The 27,096-nt window shown below is 35.9% G+C and overlaps 1 protein-coding gene across 7 annotated transcripts in view; it reads right to left on the minus strand.

Moving 5' to 3' along the window:
- QKI (QKI, KH domain containing RNA binding) overlaps positions 1 to 27,096 on the minus strand; it is a 138,923-nt gene that overhangs the window by 46,260 nt on the left and 65,567 nt on the right. The gene's annotated exons all lie outside the window — the stretch shown is intronic.

Below are 27,096 nucleotides of genomic sequence, written 5' to 3' on the forward strand. Positions count from 1 at the left end.
ACTTAAATATATCAGTATTTAAAATGTAATAGAATGTGTTAAAAAAACAAAAAAAAACCAGGCTCCTTCTTGTAAAAAAACATTTGTGGTTTAACTACAGTTCACATTTTAAAAAAATAAAGGCAAGCAATGTTAATTGTAAAATGTGTCTTTTATCCTAAATTTAATCAAATTTCCTCCAGGAAATCAGAAAGACCTAATATCAGCAAATACATGCAGTACTTTATATTCATAAATACCTGAAAGAACATTCTAAGGAACAGTGCTCCATCTTTAATTCAGCTGTTTTAATTCTGAAATGTTTTGCGGAATAGACAAGGATGAAAATGGAAAACTGTGAGAGGTATATGGAAAATTTATGTAAAATAATCAGTACTTTGAAGGCAATTTCCTTTTACTATTCTCTATGTAACATGCATACGTACGCACAAGTTCCCACTATCACCCACTATGATTTTTTTTTTATTTTATTAATGTATTAGAATAACAGAGACTTTTTGATTAGTTTAGAAATGTTATCTCAGGCAGCTTTCTAAACAATGGTAGCAGTTAATATGTCTCTTTTGAAATTCAGGAGCTGGAAAAAAAAAAACCCTCCTGCTTATGAAACAGGACCTGATGCAAAGTACAGGTGAGTTATAATATGCTCCCTGCTGGAATTTAATCTTTCGAAAAACTATTTTACCACTAGGTATTCTCAGCTTATTTCACTCAATCATAATCAAAACTCCACAATTACTTCTTAAACAATTCCTTTTTTTCCCTCTTTCTCAAATTATGACAAGCTTTATTTATATGAGACAGTGCAAAGTGTTAATGTTAAAATTAAGATGAAATAGATGATGTTCCTAAACCAGCAGAGTGATACAGTAAAAGACATGCCACTCTCTCTGCTTGCACTTGCATGGACAGTTGGTGAACTGACCAAGTAGGAAAGGTATTGGTTCACTACTGTATTAAATGCATGATAAACTGCACAACCAGCAACTCTCAGGAATACCAGAGCACAATGCACAAATGAGAAGGAGAGTTACCCTCACATAAAACACTAAGTTTTCTTCCTAAAAAAGAAGGAATGGCTAAACAGAGTTTTAGCAACAGGCCAACGCAAATAGGTGTGCACAATACAGGTACACAGAAAGGGGCCTGCAGCGCTCCAAGATGATTTTCTTTCACAATGAGAACAGGAACTAAATCTCACTACCTGTAAGCAGAAAAAAAAAAGAAGTATGTTGTCCCAGTCGATGCATGCATGACTTGTAACCTTTAGATTTAACAGAAATTATTTATTCTTCATACAGGATAATCTGCCTCTCTTTAATTTGATATTTGAATATTCTGTATTAACAAAGTCTCATGTATTGACACTGTGGTTCAAATTACTCTGACACTGTATGAATGGCATTCCCACTGACTTTTTGTTTTGTTTTTAAAACGAAGTAGCATGTAAGAAAATACACAGATGATACCATTCAGTATCACAAAGACTAACACACTCTCTGCTTTATTTTTAGGTCGAAAACACTGTGTAAGTTCAGTAATCACAGGAACTAATAGGTCAGATCTCACAGCACAGTCATACAAGCACTTGTTAAGATAACTGAACTAGCATAGGACACCTAGTGCCCTTTTGCCATGATGATAAAATGTTCTAACACTAATAAAAGCCTTGTTGCCATGGAGAACACTATTTCTTAAATCAAATGGCAAAACTGGAACAAAGATTAAGGAGAATGGAAGTCTACACAATGCATATTGAATACACAATTAGATACATAACAGAATAGTTGGGAACAGGCTTCTAACTTCTTCTATCTCAACATGCTTGGACTTAAAACTTGCTCCATTGCTCCCATTGTGTACAACAAGGCTTCTTTCCTAGCAAGTTAATAGTTTTGAAAATATCAGTCATCATGTTTATTAAAACTTGAGTGAAAAGTTATACAAATGGATGGGTTTTCTTGGTTTGCTTTAAAAACTAAAATCAGGAAATTCAAACATTCTCTAAGTCATTCATTCCAACTAAGTCAGATCCAAAATGTACTGCAGGGTTAGGCACATGGGATAAAAGTGACAATCTGTGATCTTGTACAGTTTAAACCTACAAATTTTTATGCTTATTTTACGCTACCTTAAATCCCAAGGGAACAATCTGGGAAAACAAATTTCCTTTGAAGTAAAACACTAAAACTAAAACTTCTACTTACATAACCAGTTTTAAAAACATGTTTTCCCAGTCCTACAAAAGGACAAATATATATGTGCAACAGTGCATGGGAAGTATCCTTGTTAAAACTCGTGAAATACAGTCTGAAACTTAAAGTTTTGTTCTGACACTGCTTTTGTTTCTTGGAAGGAAAAAGATAAAATGATAACCAGAAGGAAATGACAAGGAGTTACTGTAGAAAGTGTCATTGTTTTGGTTGATATGGAGTTAGTTTGCTTCTCAGAGGCTTACACAGTGCTGTGCTTTGAATTTTAGTCTAAAACTGTGGGGATAAGGCACCAATATTTTAAGCTGCCACACAGCAGTGCTTACAGAGAGCCAAGGACAGCTTCCCATCTTCAGCTTCCCATCCTGCCGTAACAGTGAGGAGGCTGGGTGTACACAAGCACAGTGAGGGCAGAACCAGCAAAGCTGACTCAAACTGCCTAGTGGGATCTCCCATACCATAATGGTGCCATGCTCTGCAAGAAAAGCTAATGGGAAAAAGAAGGAAGGGAGAGACATTCTCAGTAATGACATTTGCCATTAACCATTATGAGTGATTAACCCTGCCTGGAAGTGGTTAAACATCTGCCAGCTGATGGAAATGCAGCAAATGAGTTCCCTGCTTTGCTTTCCTTGTACACGCAGTTTTTGCTTTACCTAGTCAAATGCCTTAATCTAAACTCATATATATGAGTTTCACACTTTTCTAGTTCTCTCCTCCACTTGGGGAGAAAGAGTGAACACAGCTGCCTGCTGGAATTAGACCCCAACAGAAAGAAATCATAAATTATGGCTATCTTCAGTTTGACTCATAGCTAAGACAAATGCAATTGTTTAACAGCATCACAGAATGACTGAAGAACAAACTCCTGAAGATCACTCAAGACCAACATCCTTCTCAGGGGCAGGGTCAGCAAGAGCATCTCCAAGGCTGGAGATTTTATAACCTCTGTAAGCAACTAGTTCCAATGTCTGACAGCAGACACAGTATAAAAGCTTTTTCTTATGTTTAAATGAAATTTCTTGTACTCCAGACTGTGACCACTGTCTCCTGTCCTTCAGCAGCACTATCGAGTGATTCAGCCAGTTTTCTGGATCTGCCTATACAAAGACTCACATGGAGTGACAGAAATTGCCTTAAGAATTACTTCTGGATAAAATTTTTGTTAGCACGGCAGGAAGGGCATGTGTGTAGAAAAAAAAAAAAAGAACCAAGAAAATGAGAAAAAAAGAATCTGAAAAAGTAAACTGATTACATATATTCAAAATTGCATAATGTGCACAGTAAGTAATTTATAGCGTGAAGTTCTGATGCGTTCCTGAAACTGTTTATGGAAGAATTATACAGGAAAAATGGAGGCAAAAAAGATGCAGGAAATTACAGTGTAAAATGATGTATGCCACAAGCTTCAGGAACAACAGTATTAGAAGAGCTTAATTACAGCCAAACTACCTTGTCTGCTAAATTAAAGAACATTAACAGTAATATAACTGGCAGATGAAGTTTCTCTGTGCTCCTTGTCTGGCACAAATTTCAGTATCCTTAAATATAAATAATAATTCTGTAAACAGATTTTATTTTTATTCTGTTGCCAGTTGAGGGTATGCTCATTATCCTCAAGGTACCTATATACAATAATGGACTTGAGGAACCTGTTCAATCTTTAGCCTGCTATTAAGGTCACTGGGTCAAGTAGTTTGGAAAAAAACAAAAACAAAAAACAAAAAAAACCCAACACCACAAAACAGCAAAACACCTTTCTGCAACACTGAAAATTAATCCCACAGAAATCAGTTAGAGGTATTGTTTCCAAGGGGAAGGGAGGGGAAGAAATGATTAGTTCTGTTGATGTTCATTTGCATCTAAACAGCCAAGCTTTACTAGTAAGAAATTTGTTTCATGATGACAAATAATGACATCCAGATTCCTGTTGATTTCTGTCCCATCTTCTATATGTCTACTGAGCCAATATGAAGCTGATGGTGACTGTACCCAGGATCACATCATTACCAAGGACAAGACCAGTACAAGCCACAGTTGAAACAGCAGTCTGTGAAGTGGTGACATGAATTCTCCATCAGTGACAGAGTTCAAGAAACATCCCTCAGTGGATAAAGTGATGTGCACTGTCTTTTGGGATAAGAAAGGGGTGATCCTTCTTGATTTCCTAGAACCCGGACAAACCATCAGCTGATTGCTACAGTGCATCACAGAGTAAGCTGAAGGGTCTGTCATCAGAGAAGATGACAGCCTTTCTCATACCAGTTTGAAGACCACAGAATACACTGTCAATTTTGGCTGGACTGCCCTACCACACCCACTGAATAGTGAGGATTTGGCATCTTCTGATTTCCAGCTGTTTCCAGCCAATGAAAGATGGACTGCATGGGCACCATTTTCCTAGCAACAATGCCATCAAAGCTGCTGTGAAACAGTGGGTCATCTCTAGTGCACATTTTTATAAGTGCAGCAAAAATACATATATAGCCATGTTTGAGCTGAGAATTTGCTCTGTCAAACTATTTTTCATGCTCTTTGCATCTGTTGTTTCCAGGTAAAGAAATAGGAGGCACTACTTTCAGATGACCCACATAGCTTACTGTAAGCTAAACAAAAAATGGTGACAGAAAAACTTGGAATGTCCCTTCCCTTGTGTAGGGATGTTAATCTAAACCTCTCCTCTATCCAGCCAGCAGTTTTCAAAGAACTTAAAACCCAAAAGAAATCTACACCTCTGTCAAGTTTAACAGAAATTATTCAAGATAATCAAATGGTAAAGAGAAAAATATTTTTAGAAAGAAGGCACACAGTCACAGAATACTTTAATCGAGAACAACTTAAGATCTCAGACTTTTCTCACAACAAAGCCTCCAGACCACAGTACCACCCCATGAACTATAAGTAAATTGAGTAATTAAAAAAACAGAACTGGTGAAGCAGAATATGGTCATTTCCAGCTGTCAAAACGTCATTAAAGAAAAATGAAAGGAACTTTGAAAACAAGCACTCTCCTAGTTATACAGTTAAGAGTCAGACAACAAAAAGAACAAACATGAGCCTTAAAAAATAGTTTTCCACAAGGCTTTTACTTTCTTTTCAGAAAGCTATGGACCATAGCATTAACTCCTATCCTGCACACTTTTTCCAGCATAATTCATACAAACTCCAAAAAATATTGGCTATTAGAAGATAAAAACACAGCTCAGTAGTAGAGACGTTTAAAGCTACTGGCTCAAGGGAATGCTGAGATTGTACCTCAGTAACCAAACACAACCTGCATCAATAGATCATTACATTGTTTCCACCAACCCACTACTGGTTCTTCCTACTGGATGACAAAAAAAGAAATACAGAAGAGCTAGAGTAAAGCTGAGCAATTGCTGCATGTAACAATCAACTTGAATGCTAAAATTAGATGGCAAGAGCGAGTTTATTCTTTTAAACCACACAAGGGTTTAACTCAATGACATTCTATGTACTTTAATTGTAATTATCTTAAGACATAAGAAATAGTATAATCATTCATAGCCACTTCTTAGAGCAGGTAAGATCTGGAAAGAAGAAATTCAGCTGTTTAGTAGAGTTACCATAAAGTATTTTGCCTAATCAATTGTGCTACTGGTACATAATATCTAGCAGTATACTCTAGTATTCTCTAGTAGAAGTCTTCTAGGAGAGAACTTCTGTTTCGTATCAAAACTTGCACAAATATTTGTTTTAAGAACCATAAAATTATGGAATATCCTGAGTTGGAAGGGATCCAAAAGGATCATGAAGTCCAGCTCCTGGCTCTGCACAGGACCACCCAAAATTCGAACACTACGTCTGAAAATGCTATCCAAATACTTCATGAACTCCGTTGTCTTCAGAATCCTGTTCCAGGGCCCAGCCACATGCGGTGCAGACCCTGTCCCTAGCCCCCAGCTGCCCCTCCCCTGACACAGCTCCATGCCGTTCCCTCAGACCCTGTCACTGTCACACAGAGCAGAGCTCAGCGCTGCTCCTCTGCTCCCTGTGAGAGCTGCAGCCGCCATCAGGCCTCCCATCTCCTACTCTGCTCTGGGCTGAACCAACCCAGGGACCTCAGCTGCTCCTCATACAACTTGCCCTGTAGACCCTTCACCATCACCACTCTCAACCGCTGGTAAAATCAAGCCAGGCGAATCTATGAATGCTTTTTGTAAGATACTCATTACTCCCAATCTTCAGTAGGTCAATTTTTAATGAGTTCTTGACCTTGCACTGCTCAACGCTGCTATCAACTTTTTCTGCTAACATTGGTAAACCAAACAGGGACAATATTTTAAACACTTGCCACTTAAAGACTGGCTCATCATTCTCATGAAATTATTCTATGTGAAAGCTCATTATGTATGTGCCCAGGGACAGAACACAATTATCTTCACTATCCGATATGAAGCAACTTGTTCATATATGTAAAAGCTAAGTATTAAATACTAGTATGAAATAACAATTGTTAATACAAACATGGTGGTCCATCAAATAGTTCTCGCCTCCATATTTTTTTTCCACAGGAAATCTAAGTCTTGATATTAGTGGTGAGCCAAAAATACCCTGAAAAAGAAAACCTCATCCCACATCTCTATAAACACACGTATTCACATGCTATAGACCTGATATTAACATTTCAATACAGGTTGTTACTTTAGAAGTGGACTGCATACAAAATGAGCACTTCGGTAAGTAGCAAAACCAGAGATTTCCATCAGATGAAATACCAAGCCAGCCCTGCAGAAAGCCAGTTGAAAACGATGCACTAATTACAGTATCTGTTTGAACAACAGAAGTAATTTTTGTAACATGAAGGATCAGAACACACTGATTGTCCTAACCCCTGCTGATAAACTGCTCTAATTGTGCAGTTAGAGTCGGGCAAATTAACATAGACTTCTGCTCCTACTGAGTGTCTAATGGTGGCAGTTCACAAGCAGCAAGCTGCTGAGGAAACATACAAAAGAAATGCTGAAGAAAGAACACCTGGCAAGGGAGAGCACTAGCTTACTTCACACCCAAAAAATTTGATCAACGCTTTCCTCCTATAGAAATAAAAGATAATTTAATTAATTAATACAGCCACATATTTACCATTGACATCAATGGCAGACAAATTAACGTTATTTAGTATATCTTTAAATATCCATTATTATTCCATAGTAGTCCCTCCTCAAGACAATTCTGGATTAAAAAGTAGCTATCTTCCACCTCATTAAATTAACTGTCAAACACTGTTTAAGGCAATTACCATGAAAATCAAAGAAATATTTAGAAAGCAAACAACCAAAAACTGATGGTTTAAACCTAATGCTTAAATGCATAGAATAGGATTCTGCCCAAGGTCCCTTAAACCCTCAGCAGAGAAATGGTTCTAAGGAAACTATTACAAACTACTGAATTTTCAATGGTGCAATCAGTGCAGCACTACTCAATAGCACTGGTGTCGCTGGGACACTTGACCTTCTCCATCAGAATGCTATGATGCCATTGTGGCTTTTGGAGAAAAACAATGTTAGTAACACATCAACGTTTCAGATGTTGCTGAGCAGTTGTACAAAGAGTTAAGGATGTTTCTTTTGTCTTTTGAAGTACTATCTGTAACTTTAATTTAAAATAACAAATAATTGTGGCATCTGCCTTTACTGAACTTCAACCATTTTCATCTCTCTAATCAATGTTCTATTTCCTCTCTGTCTTATTTAGATTTGATTGCTGCTTCACATAGTAAATCTGGTCAGTGTATGAGCACTCTCCCCTTTTGGATAGTTTGAGATGCTAATTTCAGTTTCTCAGTTAAACTCACGTGCATACAATCACCACCCAAGCCCCAGATCTTCTATGACAGCTCCGTACATAAACGATGTTGAGCGAACTAAGGTCAAGAAATAACAAGAGAAATTTGATTTTCTTAAGGTATTGTTCCTGAATAGTCTAAGCATTAATTCCAGCATTTTTTCACTCATTTATGTTAAAATCAGTAAGAAATGGCTGAAGCTACATTAGAAAGTGTTTAACAAATTAATTAGGACTGGCTGATTTACTTCAAGTTTATAGCACTGTTGAAAAAAAGAAGAAAGAAACAGAAGAAGAAAAAATGTAATAGCAATCTTTTGATGGTATGAAACTAAATAGAGCTGCTTACACAAGCATTTTAATGCCAACATTCTCAGCTCCACAATCTCAGTGTGCCTGTTACTTTTAGTGACTCAGACACTGCTGGAAAATTCTGAACATTCTGCGTCTGCTGGTTCTTCAAGGATGAAGTATACAGGACAGTCACTGGAAAAAAAGTGAAAAACCTTGTCTCCTATACGAACACCTGCTAGTATCTCTAATATTAATTAAGATTCCTATGCATAAACTTTAGTGAAGGTCTTACGGGATTATACTGAAGACAACTTTATAAAATTTATAATAATTTTTTAATGAAATTCATGAAAAAAATCAATTAAAAATTTTATGAAATAACACAATCATGTCAACCCTCATTATAAAAACATATCTCATCACTGACCTATTTAACACCTTTTCAGGATTTGCTTAACTTTTAGTAAGAAGAGTGAAATTTTACTCTTCAAATCTTCACGCAGAAGTATCGAAAAAGTCACTACAAAATTTACTATTTTTTACAGAAACTCAGAGCAGGTTTGTTAATTTAACCTCAGTGTGCCAAGAAAATTAAAACATACCACATCTTAATTGGCAATATAATAGATGCGTTTCAGACATGGTTAAAAAATAAAAAAGTCTAATGGAACTACATTCAGAACTGCTAGCAATATTTAAGAAAACTAAAAATTTTCTTCCAGAAAACAATGGCACCAAGAAAGAACAGATTAATATAAATAATATATAAATATATAATAAATATTTTGTGTGGTTATAACAACAGTACATTACCATCATTCAAGTATGTACAAAGTTACTGTTTCTTGGAAATTGGAAGACTTGCAGTGGATGTTTTTAAAGTAAAATGCTACTATTTTTACTACTTGTCAAAGCACTGAAAATAAGAGATACAGGCCTCAGACTTTATTACTTGGGTAGCAATAGAGCTTCCAATAGCTTTCTGAGGCATAAAACCTCTATCTTATACTGTTTGGGAATAGCTCTTTAGGTTCTAGACAAGCAAGTTGTCATATCTCTATGTTACATTTAAGAACATGAGCAAAAAATAAGAGTGGAGGATGGTAGAATAATTAGTACTGTAATTTTTCATGCATAAGCTTAAGTGACACTGCAAAATTCAGATTTTAGTGAAAAACAGGGCATTGGTATTGATACAATTACATCTTAATTCCTCTTATTTCAATCCATGGGATTAAATCACCACTGAAGAAATCTTCAAAGACGCATAGGGAAAGTGTCTGAATCAATCCTGCTTACTGTACGTCTGAAGGGTTGGCAAGAGATTTTTCAAGCATCTAAGCAGCTAAATTGTATCCTGAATAACCAGATTCAAATCAACTCTTATGTCAACAGGAAAAAGTGGTGCTAACCATAAACCAAACTCCTTTATAGATGGTTGCTTAAATAAATAGTGCTAACTTCAGTGTCTGTGCTTATAGGTCAGAACACTGGCCTTCAGTTTGGAGGAAAAACTTGTCCAAATCACTATTCCTAACTATTGAGTTCAGGTGTCTTTTTGTTTTTTTCCCCTTCCTTCTTGAAGAAGGGTTTTTTCTTAGCACTAGCAACAGCTCTAAACCCATCTACACCCAGTGCAATGCAACAGCGAACTGTCAGATTAGGTTTCTGCCTCCTTAGCAAGCTGAACTGGCTCAGTGACACATCCCAGAAGTAGCAGACTGAGTACAAAGGACAGCACAGAAATATACCTTCACAGGAAGCTGCCAACTGTCAGTCACACCTTCAGCAGAGGCACAGTCAGCCCTGTCACTCCCCTGCAGCAGGAAGCAGCAAGCCACTTACAAGGCAGGAGGATGAGGTAGTCCCAGGCTCTCCTTGACTTGAGACCCTCTAGACATTCTAAGCACTTAGTGACACTGCTAAAGTCAAATGCTATTTTACATAAATTGCAACTTAAATGTGAGGTATTCTGAAAATTCATCTCCCTGTAACCTCAAGTTGAACAAACAAAGTAATCAACACTTTCAGTTACAAATATTGCATCTCAGTTGCTCACCTGAGAAATATGCATACCCCATTTATTTAAAGAAAGATGTGCCATAAACAACAGCAAAAGCAACTTATCACTCATGGTGTACTGATGAACTTCAAGAAAAAGTTCACAGCTCATTTAAAAAAAAAAAGTGCAACAGGAAAAAATCAGCTGGTGACTGTCACTGTCCCTGTTCCTTTGTTCATTTTACAGCAGCAGTAATAATGCCTTGTTACATAAGGCACCAAAACAAAAAACAAACAAAAAAAACAACATGAACAAAAAATCCCAAACCAAAAACCTTTTGTAATCGCTTAGGAGTGCTTTCCACTAAATGAATGACATAGTTAACATGTCACTCAGTTACCTGTACTCTCTCATTTCTTCAACAGCATTAAGTTCTAGATTTTCATGTTTCAAGAAACATTACATGCCTTGTATTTTGAACTAGAGAGGGATGAGACCAGAAGCAATGCTTAGAGTTAATTCTGCACTTAGCTGCCCTCTCAAAACTATTACAGAAGAGATTTATCTTAATGACAAGGTACTGCTGAGAAGATTACTTGGCCGTAGGTATCAGCCCACTACTTGAATGGTGTCTAGTTTTGAGCAAAGCTTGACTTTTTTTTTCTTCTCCTTTTTCCCTCTAGAGACAACTGGTTCTTTTGGAGATGAAAAACAATCAAATTAACTGACTAACATATACAACATTCATTTCCATGATGTTAACAAGTATACATTGTTGCTGTTCAGACAGGATCAGAGCTTCTTTACCAGTAGGAGACAACAGAAGAGTTAAATTTCAGTGTGACTTTAACCCATATTCTTATTGGTTTGTCCTGTAGCTAGAAAGCTCATCCAATAACTGCAATGTTCTCAATGTAGTAATTACTTTCATATTCAGGCTGAGGTTTCATTCATACAATTTTCCTGAACGTGTCGAGACTCTTGGCTTTTTATTTTGGAGAACAGGCCGTGTAAGCTTCATATTATCTGCTTTAGGTTCTTACTATGGCAATGCATTTCTGCAGTAAGTAAAAACTGTAGTACATCACTGTCCATGACTTATCCTGCTTTTTCATCAATAGTGACCCACAATCTGTGGAGCAGAACAGTGTCGAGTGAAACAAAGCACGCAGCAGTTTATATAGTGTTTCTAAGTGCTACATAAGTACCTCTTTATAGAGGTACTGTTCAGACAAATTTTAACACATTTAATATTAAACATGTTAAATATTAAATGTTAATACTAAATGTTAAATGTTAATATTTTATCTTTTTTTTTTTGCTAAACTATTTAACTGGCAAGCTTACTCTATAATAATTTAATCTTAAAAGTGATTAAACAAGTCCATATTTAAATATCTTTAGTAGTTAAGTATTTTACTCACTCTCTACTCCTGAGACAGTTTTGTTCTTTCCATTAACAGAAAGAAATTTAGTTGTAAACAAATAACCTAGACAAAAAGTCAAGACAATTGGAAAAAGATACTGATGCAAAAAAAACAAAAAACCCAAAAAAACCTGCTATTACAAAAGTGAAATTTCAACATACTATAAAGAAAACTCCTCAAATTTGTCACTGAGTATAGAACTGACAATAAACAGTGGCCAATGAATTCAAGTTGATTCCTTGGAAGAATTCAGAAGTACTACATCAAATAACCTCAACACACAAACCCAGAAGCTGGAGAGAAAAAAGGACAGGACATCATTGCAGTATAAAGCCATAAAAATATAAATACAAAAGCAAATCCTCAATAGTGTAACCAGGTCCAAGGGCATTTAAAGTGAGTAATTTTTAACATATTCCAGTACATTATCAGACATGTGCAAAAGATTATTAATAAAAATTAACTGCTTTTACTCCTCATAAGATAGATGTCAAAACTTTTTTTTTATTAGAATGTCCATTACCGTAAGTTTACCTGTTCCCTCCTCCCACCCCCAAATTTTTATAGTTTAAATTAACATTCTTCTGAATAACAGAAGTCTGGAATTAAGACAGTAAGGTTGGGAAGTAAAGGCCATTATGTGAATGCTTTCTTGTGCTCTGCAATAGTACCATTCATCTTAGAAAATAATTCAGCACAGTTCATGAACCAAGCACAAAAAAAATGGTGGCTTGCCTCATTCTAAATATTTCCACCTTCTCTCAAAAACACAAGCATAATCCCTTAAATGAAAAAGCAAGTCAGCAACAGATGACACATTCACAGATTTTTCTGCCAATCACCAGCTTCTGACCTCCTCCTTTTTGACTACACAGATACATCCTTCCCAATCCTCTCCTTTTTCAAATGGAGAAAGGTATTAATTTGCCCAAACTTTTGGATCAATACATTTATTGCTAGTTTACTATTGCTACTAATGATTATTACTATTATTTCAATTAGTTTAGAAAGTTACAACTGCCAAACAATCTAAGCAGTGAAGCAATGTACGGAAGACTCGACTGTCCACTCTCACTGGCAACGAGCTGTCAGATCTGATTAGCTATCCCAGTGAACTATACTTCCAGACAAGGAGAGCAAGACTTAGCTTTCTTCTTGTCCTCATTGCAGTAGTCCTGTAAAGTGCTCAAGATGCTTTCCCAACAAGATAAGTTGAACAAAACAGTCCCAAACAGACATAATCCTCTAATGTTACAAAATGGAGTGAATTCTACGTTTTTGCTAATAAAGACAATGAAGGTCCAAAAGATGACTAGTTTCCTAACTAAAGAGGTTTTTAGGTTCTTTATAAAGCATTCCTAGAAATGAAGAAAAAATGAACAGTATCAGCATTCGACTTGTCATTAATATCCTCCACACAATACTGCCAACGAAGTTAAAACAACTTTAACAATTAGCTATTACATTTAAACTTTTGCACTGCATTATGACTAAAGAATTTATCAGATATCAAAACTAATTTTAACTACTTCTGAATAGGAAAAAGGTACTGAAAACGTGGAAAAATTCCAGCCTTCCCCCCCCAAACAGCTCTGGTACCTCAGCAAGTATATGGATTCACAGCTTTGCTTCACAGTCCTCAACTACCATTCATCTATCAAATGTCTGCATCTTTAAATAAGGAAACTGAGCGCATGTTCCATATTTTGTGTATCTAAAAACTGTGTCGGGTAGCCCAAAAGAATATAAAAATATTAAAAGCATTATCTATATAGCCTAACATGATTCCACAGTCACTCAGCTCAACTAATTCAAAAACAATTACTGCACTTTGCTTAAATCCTTCAGTTCCATAGAGTTTTAGCTATCTGCAAGTCAGAGCTTCTGGTCCCACCTTGATATTCCTTCATGCTTGTGATCTAGTTCAGGCACTCAAGAATGAGAACAAGCAGGAAAGTTTCCAACTATAGTACTCTACTGGTTCAGCACTGGAACAGATCATCAGTCATCTACATCACTAGTAACTGCCACAAAAAAAGGAAAAATAGGAAAAATGTATTCCGGGCCAGGGTTGCATGAACAGTACTGGACAGTGTTTATTTAAAACTGTCCTAAGAACAGTACTGGAATTGCATTCTGGAATACTTGGAGGAATCAAATTTTCTCATGAGCAATAATAGCACATTAAAAAGACACCAATACAGTTGCATAGTTTCTTCTTGCACCTCAATACAACTTTAACCAAAGAGCAAAAAACCTGTTCTAAAAACACAAGTAACACCTTCAGGACATAGCCAACATGAGATCTCAGAAATGCCCCCAGCACAAAAATAATTGCACAGGTTTCAGCCCAGTGCATAATGGATTGTTGAACTCAGATATCTGAGAATGCTGAAGAGCTAATTAGAATAACAGCAGTCGGAGGTAGCAAGAGGAGATCAGCCACAAAATCACAAATTGTAGGGGTTGGAAGGGACTTCTAGAGATCATCTAGTCCAACCCCCTGCCAAAGCAGCTCCCTAGCCCAGGTTGCACAGGTAGGCGTCCAGGCGGGTCTGGAACATCTCCAGAGAAGGAGACTCCACCACCTCTCTGTGCAGCTGTGCCACTGCTCCGTCACCCCCATTTTGAAAATGTCCCCACATTAATTTGTACAGAACTTCCTATGCTTCAGTTTGCCGCCATTTCCCCTCGTTCTATCACCACACACTGCTGAGAAGAGTCCAGCCTCGTCCCTTTACCTCCCACTCCTTAGATATTTATAGACATGGGTCAGATCCCCTCTGAGCTTTCCTTTTTCAGGGCTGAACAGACCCAGGTCTCTCAGCCTTTCCTCTTAAGGGAGATGTTACAGGCCCTTTATAATCTTTGTTAGCTCTCCACTGGTCTCTTTCCAGGAGATCCCTTGTCTTTTTTATACCAGGGAGCCCAGAAGTGGACACAGTACTCCAGGCAAGGCCTCACCAGGGCAGAGCAGACGGGGAGGATTACCTCCCTTGACCTGCTGGCCACACTTTTTAATGCACCCCAGGATCCCATTGGCCTTATTGGCCAGCAAGGCACCACCATAATATATATATATATAATTATATATATATATAATATAATTGTATTTCTATTAATATTTTATTTATTTATTTTTAAGAAAAACAGGCAGTGATAAATCCACCCAAAACAATTTATATTTTGAAGACAGGTTTCAAAGAAAAAAACTTGTATAGAAAGAAAAAGAAACTTGTATATTTTTGCACCAGCTAGGTAGGAACCTGAAGCTGAAGCCTGTCAATCAGCCATAAAAGATTAATTTTTTTTTTCCCCTCACACCAAGCATACAAAGCAAATTCTCCATTTCAGGAAGGGATGGTTGAGGTTTCTTTTCAACCAAAATCTCCTCAAGTTGTAAGCAACTTGCACAAAATTACTGGAATGTTTACAGTAAGTAAAACATTTACTTGCCTCTACCTCCAAAACTGCTGGATCATGGTTGTCTCTGCTCTTAAAGGAGACCTGAAAAGCAAAAAAAAATTGGGCATGTGCCCTATTTTGCTTCTTTAAGATGTTTAATAGAGGCATGAAGGGTTGGAATAAGCATTTCTATTTTATTCTGTGATAAACAATTTATTCCTTCTCATTTATACTTGAGATGTAAATCCCAAGAAACCACAAAAGCCATAAGACAACCTAGGTAAGTGAGAAAAATGTAAGATTCAACAGAAGTCACAGAAGGAAGAACTTCAGGTCCCCCACTCCTTTTCCCAAATCCCTTGAAGTCCTACTCCACTTACATAACCACTAACTCTGCAAAGAGATTCTGTGTTAAATATGCCTGCACAGTCACCACTGGTGATTTGTACACCTAATGTAAATTAACATTATTCAAGCTACTAAAAGAAATAAGTTATTCCCCGTTGAAGTTCAACTGACATATATTTTAAATTTGTAAGATAAAATCCAATTTAAAAAGTTCAAGTCATTTTCAGGGCTTCTTAATGCTGTGAAATAGCAAAATAAGCAAAAATAGAGTTTTTTAAAGTTCTTTTCAAATGGTAAAGTGAAAAAAATGAGAGAAAAATAAACCATGAACTGAATAACTATTAAATAAAGCCAAATATGACTTTCTCTTCCACTATTAATTTGGCTGTAAAATACAGTTTATGAATGTGCTATAATGATACAGACAACATAAAAGCTGAGATCATTTTTCTTAAAAAAAAAGTGCCTATCATCTGATAGCAAGATACAAAATTGCTACAGAGTAAGAATTAATATTATTCATGCCAAATGCAAATAGGCAAAGAGGATAGTTTATTCTAATATCTATCACTGTCAGGGCAGGCCTAGTAGCTTAAAGGTAATAAAGCAAGAGAAAGCTTTCTTCAAGCCTTGTCTGTATTAACATGTATGATGCGTTACCAGAGCGAAGACAGTTACACAGGTACCAGCAGGCCTTTAAAACAGATTCATCCTAACTTTTCTCCAAATAAGTTTTTCTTATAAATGAAAAAATACACAGCTGTAGCTACCTTTATACATTTTATTCATTGAACAGAGCATCAATTTAAAAGATGAGACAGTTATCACCGATAACATTCAATGGTTTAGGCCCCTTTCATTCCTTTCACTCAAACTTCAACAAACTAATTTCTATGTATGAGATGGGAAAGACATGAAGTCCAATTTTTATTCTAAAAAGGGAAGCTCAAAGTGTTGCTTATGGAAAAATACGTAATTGTCAGGAAAAACAAAAGCCTTTATGAGCAAAGGATGAAATCTTGCTGTACTGCTAAACCTGAATCAGTCAGCCTCATCACCATTCTCTGACAAAAGGCTATTTTATTTTGATACACTCAGAACACTTGGTGACACAAGTATAATAAGCATTTCTTTCAGGAACAGCACTGATGCATACAATTTTTCAGGTAACATGAACTCCAAACAACAGCAGGCTAAAGATCTGAGTATCTTAACCTTAGGTCTGTTCCTCAAATTAGCTCTGTGTAATAGCAACAAGGATTATAAATTTCCATCTGCAACAAGCAGCAGATCCCAGCTGAAACAGTACAAGCACTGAATGAAATTCTCCAACAGTGAAAACTTCATATTGATTTTTTTTTTTTAATTTTAACAGTGAGATAAACTCTAACCAGAGAGTGGAATTAAAAAAAAATAGAAAAAGAAAAATATACAAAAATCTGTCTATTAATTTAAAAACATCGTAAATTAGTAAAAATTCAGAAAATTGGTTTGTAAGACTAAATAAGAGCTTTACTAACCATAAAATTGTAGTACCATACAGAAGATTATGTTCTCAAAGACAGGAGTAAAAAAATTTCCTCTCTCTTGAACAAAAATCCTCTGCATCTATATCTTCTTAATTTATTAGGTGAAATTACTGGTGAAATAAAGTAAAAATTGAAGTAAAAATTGTTTAATGTCGTTACTCACATATCTCAGTAACACGGAATCTGAAGGTGAAGTTATCTTTTCTAATAAGCTTATTAATTGACAATTAGTTTTCTTTGAAAAAAGTGGTCCTGACTCCGCTTCTTCCATAGTGCTGTTGCTGCTGCTTAAACAACTGCTTAGGAGGCAAATCAAGAAACTAGCAAAAACTCAAGTTGACTTTCAAAGACATCTTAAGACTTCAAATGGGAACAGGCCATTAGATCAATCCAAATGTAATGCTACTGCATTCAGAAAAAGTCTTCAATAATTTGTGGTAGCAAGAAGACTTTTTCTTTGAGGATTAACTTATGGAGCCTAGGAATTTCTCTGCTTAAGAGTCTGCAATCCTCTTCAATCATATATAATTGGACAAAAAACATAAGTAAAGACTCTTTGAAATCAATTCTGATTCAAAGACATATGTGGTTATTTCAATACCAATTATACAACAAGCTGGGGAGAAAAAAGCCACATGGAACTATATCACGTCAAGTTAATTTTAACGTTACCAAACAAACCAGTGATACCAAAACATCCTAGCCATTTCAGGAATGTTTTAACCTATTTTACTCTGCAGCATCTTCCATGCAGCTACTTATCTCTGTCCCCCTTATATAACTATTTCATATAAAGTCTTAAATGAAGAGGAATAAAAAACTTGAGGATAAGCTATAGGAACTGTAAGAATACTCCTTGCTAATGGCACATATTCAGCTTTGCTCCACAGCAATACAAAGTAACCTGAAATAAATTTCTCTTCTGCTGTACCTTACAAAATATGTCTAGATCATACACTTGCATTAGGTTCTTGCTACAGAATTGTACAGTCTCACAGATAAAGCACCTGATAGTTTCTGATAGTATTTTTTCCTGTTAGTAGAACATGTTTGGAGTACTTAAGAAATAACAATAATTATCCACAAAAGTCAAAATAATTCTTAGTGCATGTCATGTGTTCAGCCAAATGCATATAGCGTAAGACAGCACACCTTGATTTTCTCTCTGTTCAACAGCCCACATCTACCCCACAGGTAGAGATAAGATCATTCACTTCTGCAAGCAGAACATCATCCGTCTCTTAACGCAAGTCTGAAACTCATGGAAATAATAAGACTATAAACAGACAGTAGGCAATATACATCTATTCAATATAATCACACTCCAGATCCAGCAAGCAATAAATGGATAAACTGCAGTTGTAATGTATGAGAAGTAAGAATAGGGTAACATACATCTTTTATAAAGAAGCTGAAAGAAATGAACAATGGAACCACAGAAAAACTATTATCTTTGAGGATAGGATATCTCAAAGTGAGTTGAGAAGTGTTTTATGAAATTGTTGAAGTGCAGCATCGCATCCAGCAAATATAAAATTGGATCAGATTTCTAACTTGAGATGAAGAAAGGATGAAATCTATTAAGCCACAGGCCTATTAACTGTCTTTTTTTGTTGTTGTTCCAAACAGCTGAAAACCAACAATGGATTACTGCAATATATACACAAAGTAACTTACTTTGTAAAGGCCAGCCAAAACTCACAGCATGGATTTGAAAATTGGCTGGAAAGGTTAAGAACGCTTTCCTAACTATTACTAGCATGAATGAACTTAGAAGGGTTGCCTTAAGTTTCATCTGGGATGGAATTGTTCTCTTCAGTGCCTGGTAGGACGCTATGTTTTGGTTCTAGGAGAAAAACAACGTTGATAACGCACTGGTGTTTCTAGTATCTGCTAAAGGCCAAGGCCATTCACAGTGAAGGTTGCTGGGAGGGAAGAGAATTAGGACAGCTGACTTAAACTGGCCAAAGGGATATTCCCTACCATATGACATCATGCAGAAGGAGTTTTAAGGGAGATGAGAGTTCTCTCACTCTTTACCACTGCTCAGGGGGCAAGCTAGGCATCAGGTCAGGGAGTGGTAAGCAATTACTGGTGCATCATTTGTTATATACATGTATACATAAACAAATATATGTTATTAATATTATCCTTTTCTACATCTTAGAAAATAATTTCATCTCACCCCACAAGTTCTACTCTTTTTTTTTGTTTGCTTTTTGTTTGTTTTTTTCCAATTCTCTCCCTAATCCACTGGGAAGGTTGAGCAGTGAGTGAATGATTGTGCGGTCATACCACACAGTTTAAACCACAATAAAGGTAAATGTTGCTTCTTCAAGAATCAAAAGAAGCAGATGAGCACAAATAATTTTTATCAAATCTTGATGAATAATAGGAAGACTTGTGTATGAAATAATAAAAGCACTATCTAAACTTATCTATCTTCTCAAATGCCATCCTTACACCCAAACTGCAATTACGAAAGCACAGGAAACACAAAAGCTGTGAAGTTTCTGATGAAAAAATTGTGACACTGATTAAAACATACTCAGGACACAAAGACAATAACTTTGCAAAACAAAGTAGTACATGTTATAAAATGCATTACTTTCATTTGATCTTTTCTAACAAGTTGTTATACTGTAGAATACCATTTATGAGTCAAATTTTTAGGTATTTTTCCCTGCCTTTTCCTGTGAACACAGATTTAGATTTTATAGTCCTTAAGACTTGAGTCTGCATCTCTACCTGCGTCCACACACTGTAGAACAGAGTAGCTCACCTCACAAAGATTAGTCATTAACCATGAAATGAGGTTTTCATGTGGGCAATTAAATACACATAAACTGCTTTAACAACTTCCTCCGGTGTAACACAACTTAAAGAGTAACTCACCTACTAGAGTTTTAAAACATCGTCTTTCTTAGACAGCAGATGGTATCAACAGGGCAAAGAATTGAATAACAGACTCTTAATCTTATAATCAATTAGTACTTAAAAATGACACAAAGATTCAAAAAACACAAGCATGTAAACAGATTTTTCCAATACACATGCAAATTCATAGGCACAGCAATACAACTTTAGTGCCTTTTCTGTAAACAAAGAAACAATGTTTGCACTGTATATATTCCCTGAAAATCAAAAGATCAGCTGAAGCAGCTCAGAATAAGCACACTTTCAAACTCCAGGAGCATAAAAAACTGGCACACAGTTTCATACCAGCTTTTCATTTTCATGTTTCAGATGTTTGCCTCCCATAAGAGGATAAGCAGTTTTTGTGCTATGCAGAAATAACATGGTTAAGCTAACATGGTTAGCTATGTCTACATACTGCACGTCCTGTCAGCAAAGCCATCCCCAGATACTGAGGATTTTTAAAGTCCTGTGTGCTCTAATGTTCATCCCCACCTCCAAGTAATTACGTAGCTCTCAACACTGTAACTACTGTATCTGCTGATACGAAGACAGTCAACAAAGTGGAATTCAAAGTGGTATAAAATATAGTTTGATATATATGAAAATTACTTTTTTCAGTTGTGCAACACAAGAAACTGTCATCACAGAAAATGCATTTGTAAGAATCACATAAATCAGCATTTATGAATACATTTAGGGAAATAAATATACCTTTTGCTACTGCTGTCACAAATCTGTGAGCACAACATGCTGCTCTCACTTTTCAGCTGATCTCTCAGACCTGATCCTGTTCATTTGATCAATCTTACTGTAGAACTTCATTTTCTGTTGGCTACTAGTTTGATTGTGCCTTATTTCCTTTTTGTCTTTAAAAACCACAAAGACAACCTCAAATCTGTTGCACAGCTGATTATATTCTACATGTTTAAAAAAAAAAATTAAGCTTCCTCAACTAAGAAGTTTCTTCTAAACTTCTTATAGTAACAAAAACACAGTCCTCTAATCATTCAGACTCGATTGTTAGTACTCTTCTGGAATTCAGGCAGTAGCTACTATAGGGGTGCTTCATCCACAATGCTGCTTACAGATTACGAGGATAACAATCAAACTGAATAAACAAAAAGTTCCACATAATTAAACCAGAGTTCTGTATGATTATATGTAGTCAAACCACACTGGAGCCCCAAAAATTTAGCTCAGTTTTCAACAGTAGACTACTTACTTTTTAGCATGCTTAAATATTTGTGCAAAGGGTGAGAAGCACTCTGCAGAGCCAAGTGTAGGGAAAAAAAAAAAACAACCAAGAAAAACAACTTTAAATTCGACTTAATTGTGGAACTGTTACATGCTTAAGAAGTATACATGTCCATGATCGTGGGGAGAATAAAAGTCTTGGTGACTTATAAAAAAAAAACTTACATAAATTAAGTGTTCTATTAGATTATACCTCCAGTACATCATAAGCCATTACTTTTCAACAGAAGAAGAACCTCTCTGACAGTAATCATCACAAATTGGTTTAGAGCACAGATAAGGTCATCAGAACTTGACTCAGCTAATACATGTAATTAAAGTTTGTTTCTGAATGGATTCACATTTTTTTTGAAGACGATTCCAAATCACACAAAAGCTCATCTTAAAAAATTCTTAGCTTTGAGGCACAGACATACCAAGGGCGAAATAGTTTTTTGTCTTTTTTTTTCTCTCACAGAAAATTTTTAATTTTCACCCCCAAGAGTCACTTCCCAACTGTCAAAATGATTGAGAAAAAGGACAGAATAAAAAAGGAACATCAGTATCACCACTATATATGTTGGTGATAACATGGGGCCCTAGAGAATTGTGCTCAGAAAAACCTCAGCACAGAGAATACTTCCAATACCAGGTACATATAAGTATACTTATGCAGTTAAAAGGTAGAGGAAGAAATGTGAGACACGTTCTATAGCTCCAACTATAGGCGAAATACTGATCAGACTTCCAATGTTTTAGTTGCTGGTTTTACATAGGCAGGACATTATGATTCATTGTACACACCTGCAGTAAAAAGTTTTACGATGTGCTTTCAGCAGTTCTGTTTTCATCAGAGTAAAAAGCATGTTTAGTAGGCATATATCACAAATGAGAAGTACCATCAATTCAGTTTACAGGGGAGAGAGAAGAGATCTAAATTTTCATCACATTGTATTTGTATGTTAACTTTATGATCCGGTTATTTAACAAACAGTACAGTTCTGAAGGGCTAACTATAAGAAAAATTCAGCTTTTAGATTTTTGATAAGAAAAAATTGTGAGTTTCTTCAGATGTTACAAAGACAGCAAGCTTTTGCTTGAATTAAAGTATGACTTCACACATTTTTTTTCAACTGAAAGAAAACTGTGGACGGGTTAAATAACAGAAAACTACTTAATTTGTTTCAGTCTAGCTGGTATTTTTTAAGTATAAAAACTGCCCAAGCTCTATACTGAACATGAGAATTTTAATTGGACCTTGGATGCTTATCATCTCTACTACAGTTTAATCTAGATTTAAAATTCATTAGTAGCCTTATTTGTCCAACAAGGGTAAGATAATTCACCACATGTGCATAAGTAAAATTATTAGGCTCCCAAAGAGACACAGAGCGTGTAACAGACTTAAAAATTGATAAAGAAGAACCTCACTGTATAACACAGATACACTAAAATTCCTCCTCAGAACGACTGCAAGTCTTGAAAGGACAAGAAAGCATGAGCATGCTCAAGAGGAAAGGGTCAAGGAAAGGCATTTCTCACTGAAACAGAATAAATTCCTTCACTTTTCCACATTTTGGAACGACAAGTAATTGCAACACATTTTCTTCTCTACAAAAAGAGCTGGTGTAGAGACTATTGTAATCTACTGTGTTGTAGACAATACAGTAGATTAATGTTAATTTAAAATTGAAGCACTGTGTTGAAACTGTATGTTGAGAAAGAAAATTTCATGAAATCACATGAAATTATTCCTCAAAAATAAAATTCAAATGCATATCAAATCTTAACTGCAATATAAGGCAAACGCTCAAAAAAAATTAGTAAATTATTTTCAAGTTATCGAAGTTAATGAAATGCAATCTGAACAACTTAAACAGAAAGATCAGGTAGACTTGTTATATTTTTCTTTGCAAAGCAAGAAAATCCTGAATACGTCCACTTAAGAACACTCATTCCAGAATAACATAGTCTTCAATATTATTTCTTAAGGAAACCTCAAAATATTAGCTTATTGTTACTAGAAACACTATCAGTGACTGGACAGAATGGGAATTACAATACTCACCTAAAAAGTGAAGCTACCTGTCAAGCATGTATGCTAACAGGTAGCTATCTCATCACTGTAGAACAAAATCTTACGTGGATTAATTTAGCCAGTCATACTGCAGCACTGCCATACTATGAACATTCTATAATCTAAACGCATCTCAAATTTGTTTCCACTTTTCTTTTTTGAGGTGCAGAAAACAGAAACTTGGCAACTGAGTTAACAACACACCCAGAGATCACTCCACTTCAAAATGTCAAATAACAAAATACCTTAAACTCTTATCTAATTCTTATCATTGTTTACTTAGTATGAAAACGGAATTGAGTAGGGAAGGGACTATAATGAATTTACAAATTGTCTGAAGAAAGTACATTCAACAGTCATATAAAATCTTTTATTGTTAGCATGTTCTATAATATTATTGACTTTAAGAGTAATACAGCCAGAGAAACATTTTATCCAAATGAACAGTAGACTATTAAAAAAAAGCACTACATATGAGATCTCATTTAAGTAAGGTTTTACACAGTCTTATTTCTGCTAACTACAGCTCCCATAAATCAACCCTTTTTTCTTCCCTAAAACCAAAGGTTCACTGAAGTTTGACTGTGAAATTACCAAGTTCCAGTATCCAATAGCAGTTAGCTGATCTTGGGGTCTTACGGCTTACTATTTTTTTGTTTGGTTGGTTGTTGTTGTTTTTTCAACATTTTACAATATTCTTTACAGAAAAGACTAACAACAAAAACCAACAAAGATTACAAATCTGCCCAACAACAAAAGCATATCTGAGATGGAATGATCCCCATCCAAATTACTGTGCAAGCAGTTTAATAACATACTTGAGAAATCTAAGAGGAAAATATAAGCCTAGTTACAAGATCTGACAGGTTTTTGTTTTATTTATTCGTTCATGAAAACAAAACAGCAAATATTAACAGAAGCGGGGAAAACTATGTTAGAAAACATACTCTGAACAGCTGGAAAGGGAAAGCTCATGCCATGTGTAACTTGGATATTAAAGTTGTGTTTGAGAAGGTTTTTCTTGTTTTTAACTCCCACTGTAGTTAGGATTAATGAAATGACATTTAAGATGCCAGAAAAAAAAAAGGCTTTTTTATTTTAAAGTCAATAGGTTCACTGGAAAAAAAAACCAAAAACAAAACAAACAACAACAAAAAGCAGCCCCTAAATAGCTGAAAAAATCCCGTTAGTATTTTTTTTTTTCACCACACGTCTTTCCCACCAGATAAACTGGGACATTATCACTGTTTAATACAAGTTTTAATTGAGTACCGTCACTGGTGGGAAGAAAAGTGCGGAACCATACTTTCCATATCAAACAAAGCAGGTAATTAACAGCTATTCTGGCACAATCCCTTATCACCAAAATACACAACACTGTTAAGTTCCCTCAATGCCAGTGCTTTGCTCCAACAAAAGGAAGCTGATGTTTCAGGGTCACATTCATTCTTTTAATACACAGACATAAATTTACTGCTCAGTCAGACACCTATAATTAAACAAGAAGAATATAATTCTAATATTCAGACAGGCTTGCTTATGAGTGGGATATTTCCCCCCATAAAGATGATTGCCTTTCATTTTTTGGTTTCAAGTAGCTACAGTTCACTTAGTTTTGATTACATAGCAATTAGATATGCAAATACAGGAGATCTAAAAAAATGCTTTTTGAAATGTCAGATTGTAAGCAATCATGCTTATTCTTTCCTGCTGTATGCACAAGCTATTCATTAAATAGCTATTGTCTTAAAAACATTCCAACAGATTGCATTCATCAGAGATTTAGAGGCAAGTATGGGAGCACACATTACCCAGGACATGGCTCATCAAGGAATGAAAAAGATTTAACACTTAATTTAATACGTACATGATAGCGGTTAACTAAGTTGGAACTAAATACAGTGTTCTTGGTACTTTGTTCCCCACTACTAATACTGCCAGTATGTAAGCTCAATGTATCTCAAAATTAAAAAAAAAATACTGAATTTTCTTCAAAAATAAAAAAAAAATACCATTACTTTGTGCGTTTAATGATACTGTGCAGGTAATACATTTAATAACCAAAAATACAGAATTAATGAGTATTACTAATGATATTCTAAAACACCTTAATATACAGTCAGTATGAAACTACAATGTTAGTGTTGATTTGGCAAGAAAAACCATTATCGGTTCACAAATATTTTCCATTCAAATTCTTACAATTTCATGTGACTAAATCGCATATGGAAACTTACATTTTTGTGAGATTCTTCACAGAGCCTTTAGAAAAGGCCTTCTGATCATAGATTAAAATAGGAAAGAGTCTGGCAACAGTTCTGAATAGCAATGACAAGTAGAAATACTGAAATGTTAGATTGGACTATCCTATAAGAAATGGTTACCCACAAGTACTGCCTGTTGCTAGAGCTGAAACGTTTGCTCTTGCAAAACTCTGAAGAAGCAAGAGCAAAATGGCATGAGGAAAAGGAATGAGGTAGCTTGGTTGGTTGCTTTTTTAATATTTAAAGACAAAATCTCCAAGCTTATAGAAAAAGAAAATCCCTACACAAGGCCTCATAGCCTCACTCAGCTCTGAGGAAACACTGACTAACAAATGAAGCTGAAACACTGTTCGTCCTAAAAAGCTTAGCTTTCAGATAATCAAAGTAAATAAAATGTCTTCCTAGTTGATTTCTATAATTGCTAGCCATCCTTCAAGAGCAGTCTCACAGGAACACAGATTATTTTTCAAGGACAAATTAACAAAAGTTACAAAAGATGCCTGATTCTCTGAATCATGTAAGATAAAAACCTCTTTTAAAAACCTGAGGGGGGGAAAAAAAATCAGCTCAACTCTGCAGCCTACCACAGAAACAATGCTGTAAGGCCCTGAAATGTTTCTGCAACTAGAGTTATCCATGCAACATTTACATGCCCTCTGCTTCTTCTTCCTAAGGGTCACTGTAAACAATTCAGCAGTAAATGTAAACTGAATATTTGACCTCTATCCTCTTCAGGCCATTACACAAAGAATTGCACCAGACAGGGGAACCATTTTCCTCTCAGCAATCACAGAGTATCACAGAACTGCAGGTGTTAGAAGGAACCTCAAGAGATTGACTCAAAGCACTCTGCTTAAAGCATATCCCTACAACTGATCACAAAAGTAGATATCCAGACAAGTCTTGAATATCTCAATGGAAGGAGACTACAGCCTCTCTGGGCAACCTGTTCCAACTCTGTCACGCTTATCATGAAGAAGTTCTTTCACATGTTTGTATGGAACTTCCAACATTCAAGTTTCAGGACACTATTGTCCTACTACTACACACCACTGACAAGAGCCTTGCCCCAACCATTTGTCTCCTATCTCCCTTAAGATATTTATAAATGTTGATCACATTCCCCCTCAGTCTTTTTTTTCCCTATGCCAAACAGACCCAGCCTTTCCTCATACAGACCTTCCAGGCCTTTTATCACCTCTGCAGTCCTCTGCTGGATGCCTTCCAGGACTCACCCTGTCTCTTTTGAACTTGGGAGCCCAGAACTGCACACAATAGTCTAAACGTGGCCTCATCAGGGCAGTGTAGAGGGGAAGAATCCCCTCCAATGATCTGCTGTTTCCCCTCCAATGATCTACCCTTTTTAATGGGCTTCAGGATACCACTGGCTTTCTAGACCACGAGGCCACACTGCTGACTCTACCCCTTCATCCAGGTCACTGATGTTGAAAAAGACTGGACCCAGTACCAACACCTGGGGAACACCAGACTTGCACCATTAGTGATAACCCTATGAGCTCTGCCAATAAGTTCTCAATCCACCTCACTGTCCACTCATCTACTCTACACTAAGTTTC

Source organism: Cyrtonyx montezumae, unplaced genomic scaffold (assembly GCF_038088225.1).
Source record: "Cyrtonyx montezumae isolate F1298 unplaced genomic scaffold, pur_monq_1.0 scaffold_0, whole genome shotgun sequence".
Classification (NCBI taxonomy): Eukaryota; Metazoa; Chordata; class Aves; order Galliformes; family Odontophoridae; genus Cyrtonyx; species Cyrtonyx montezumae.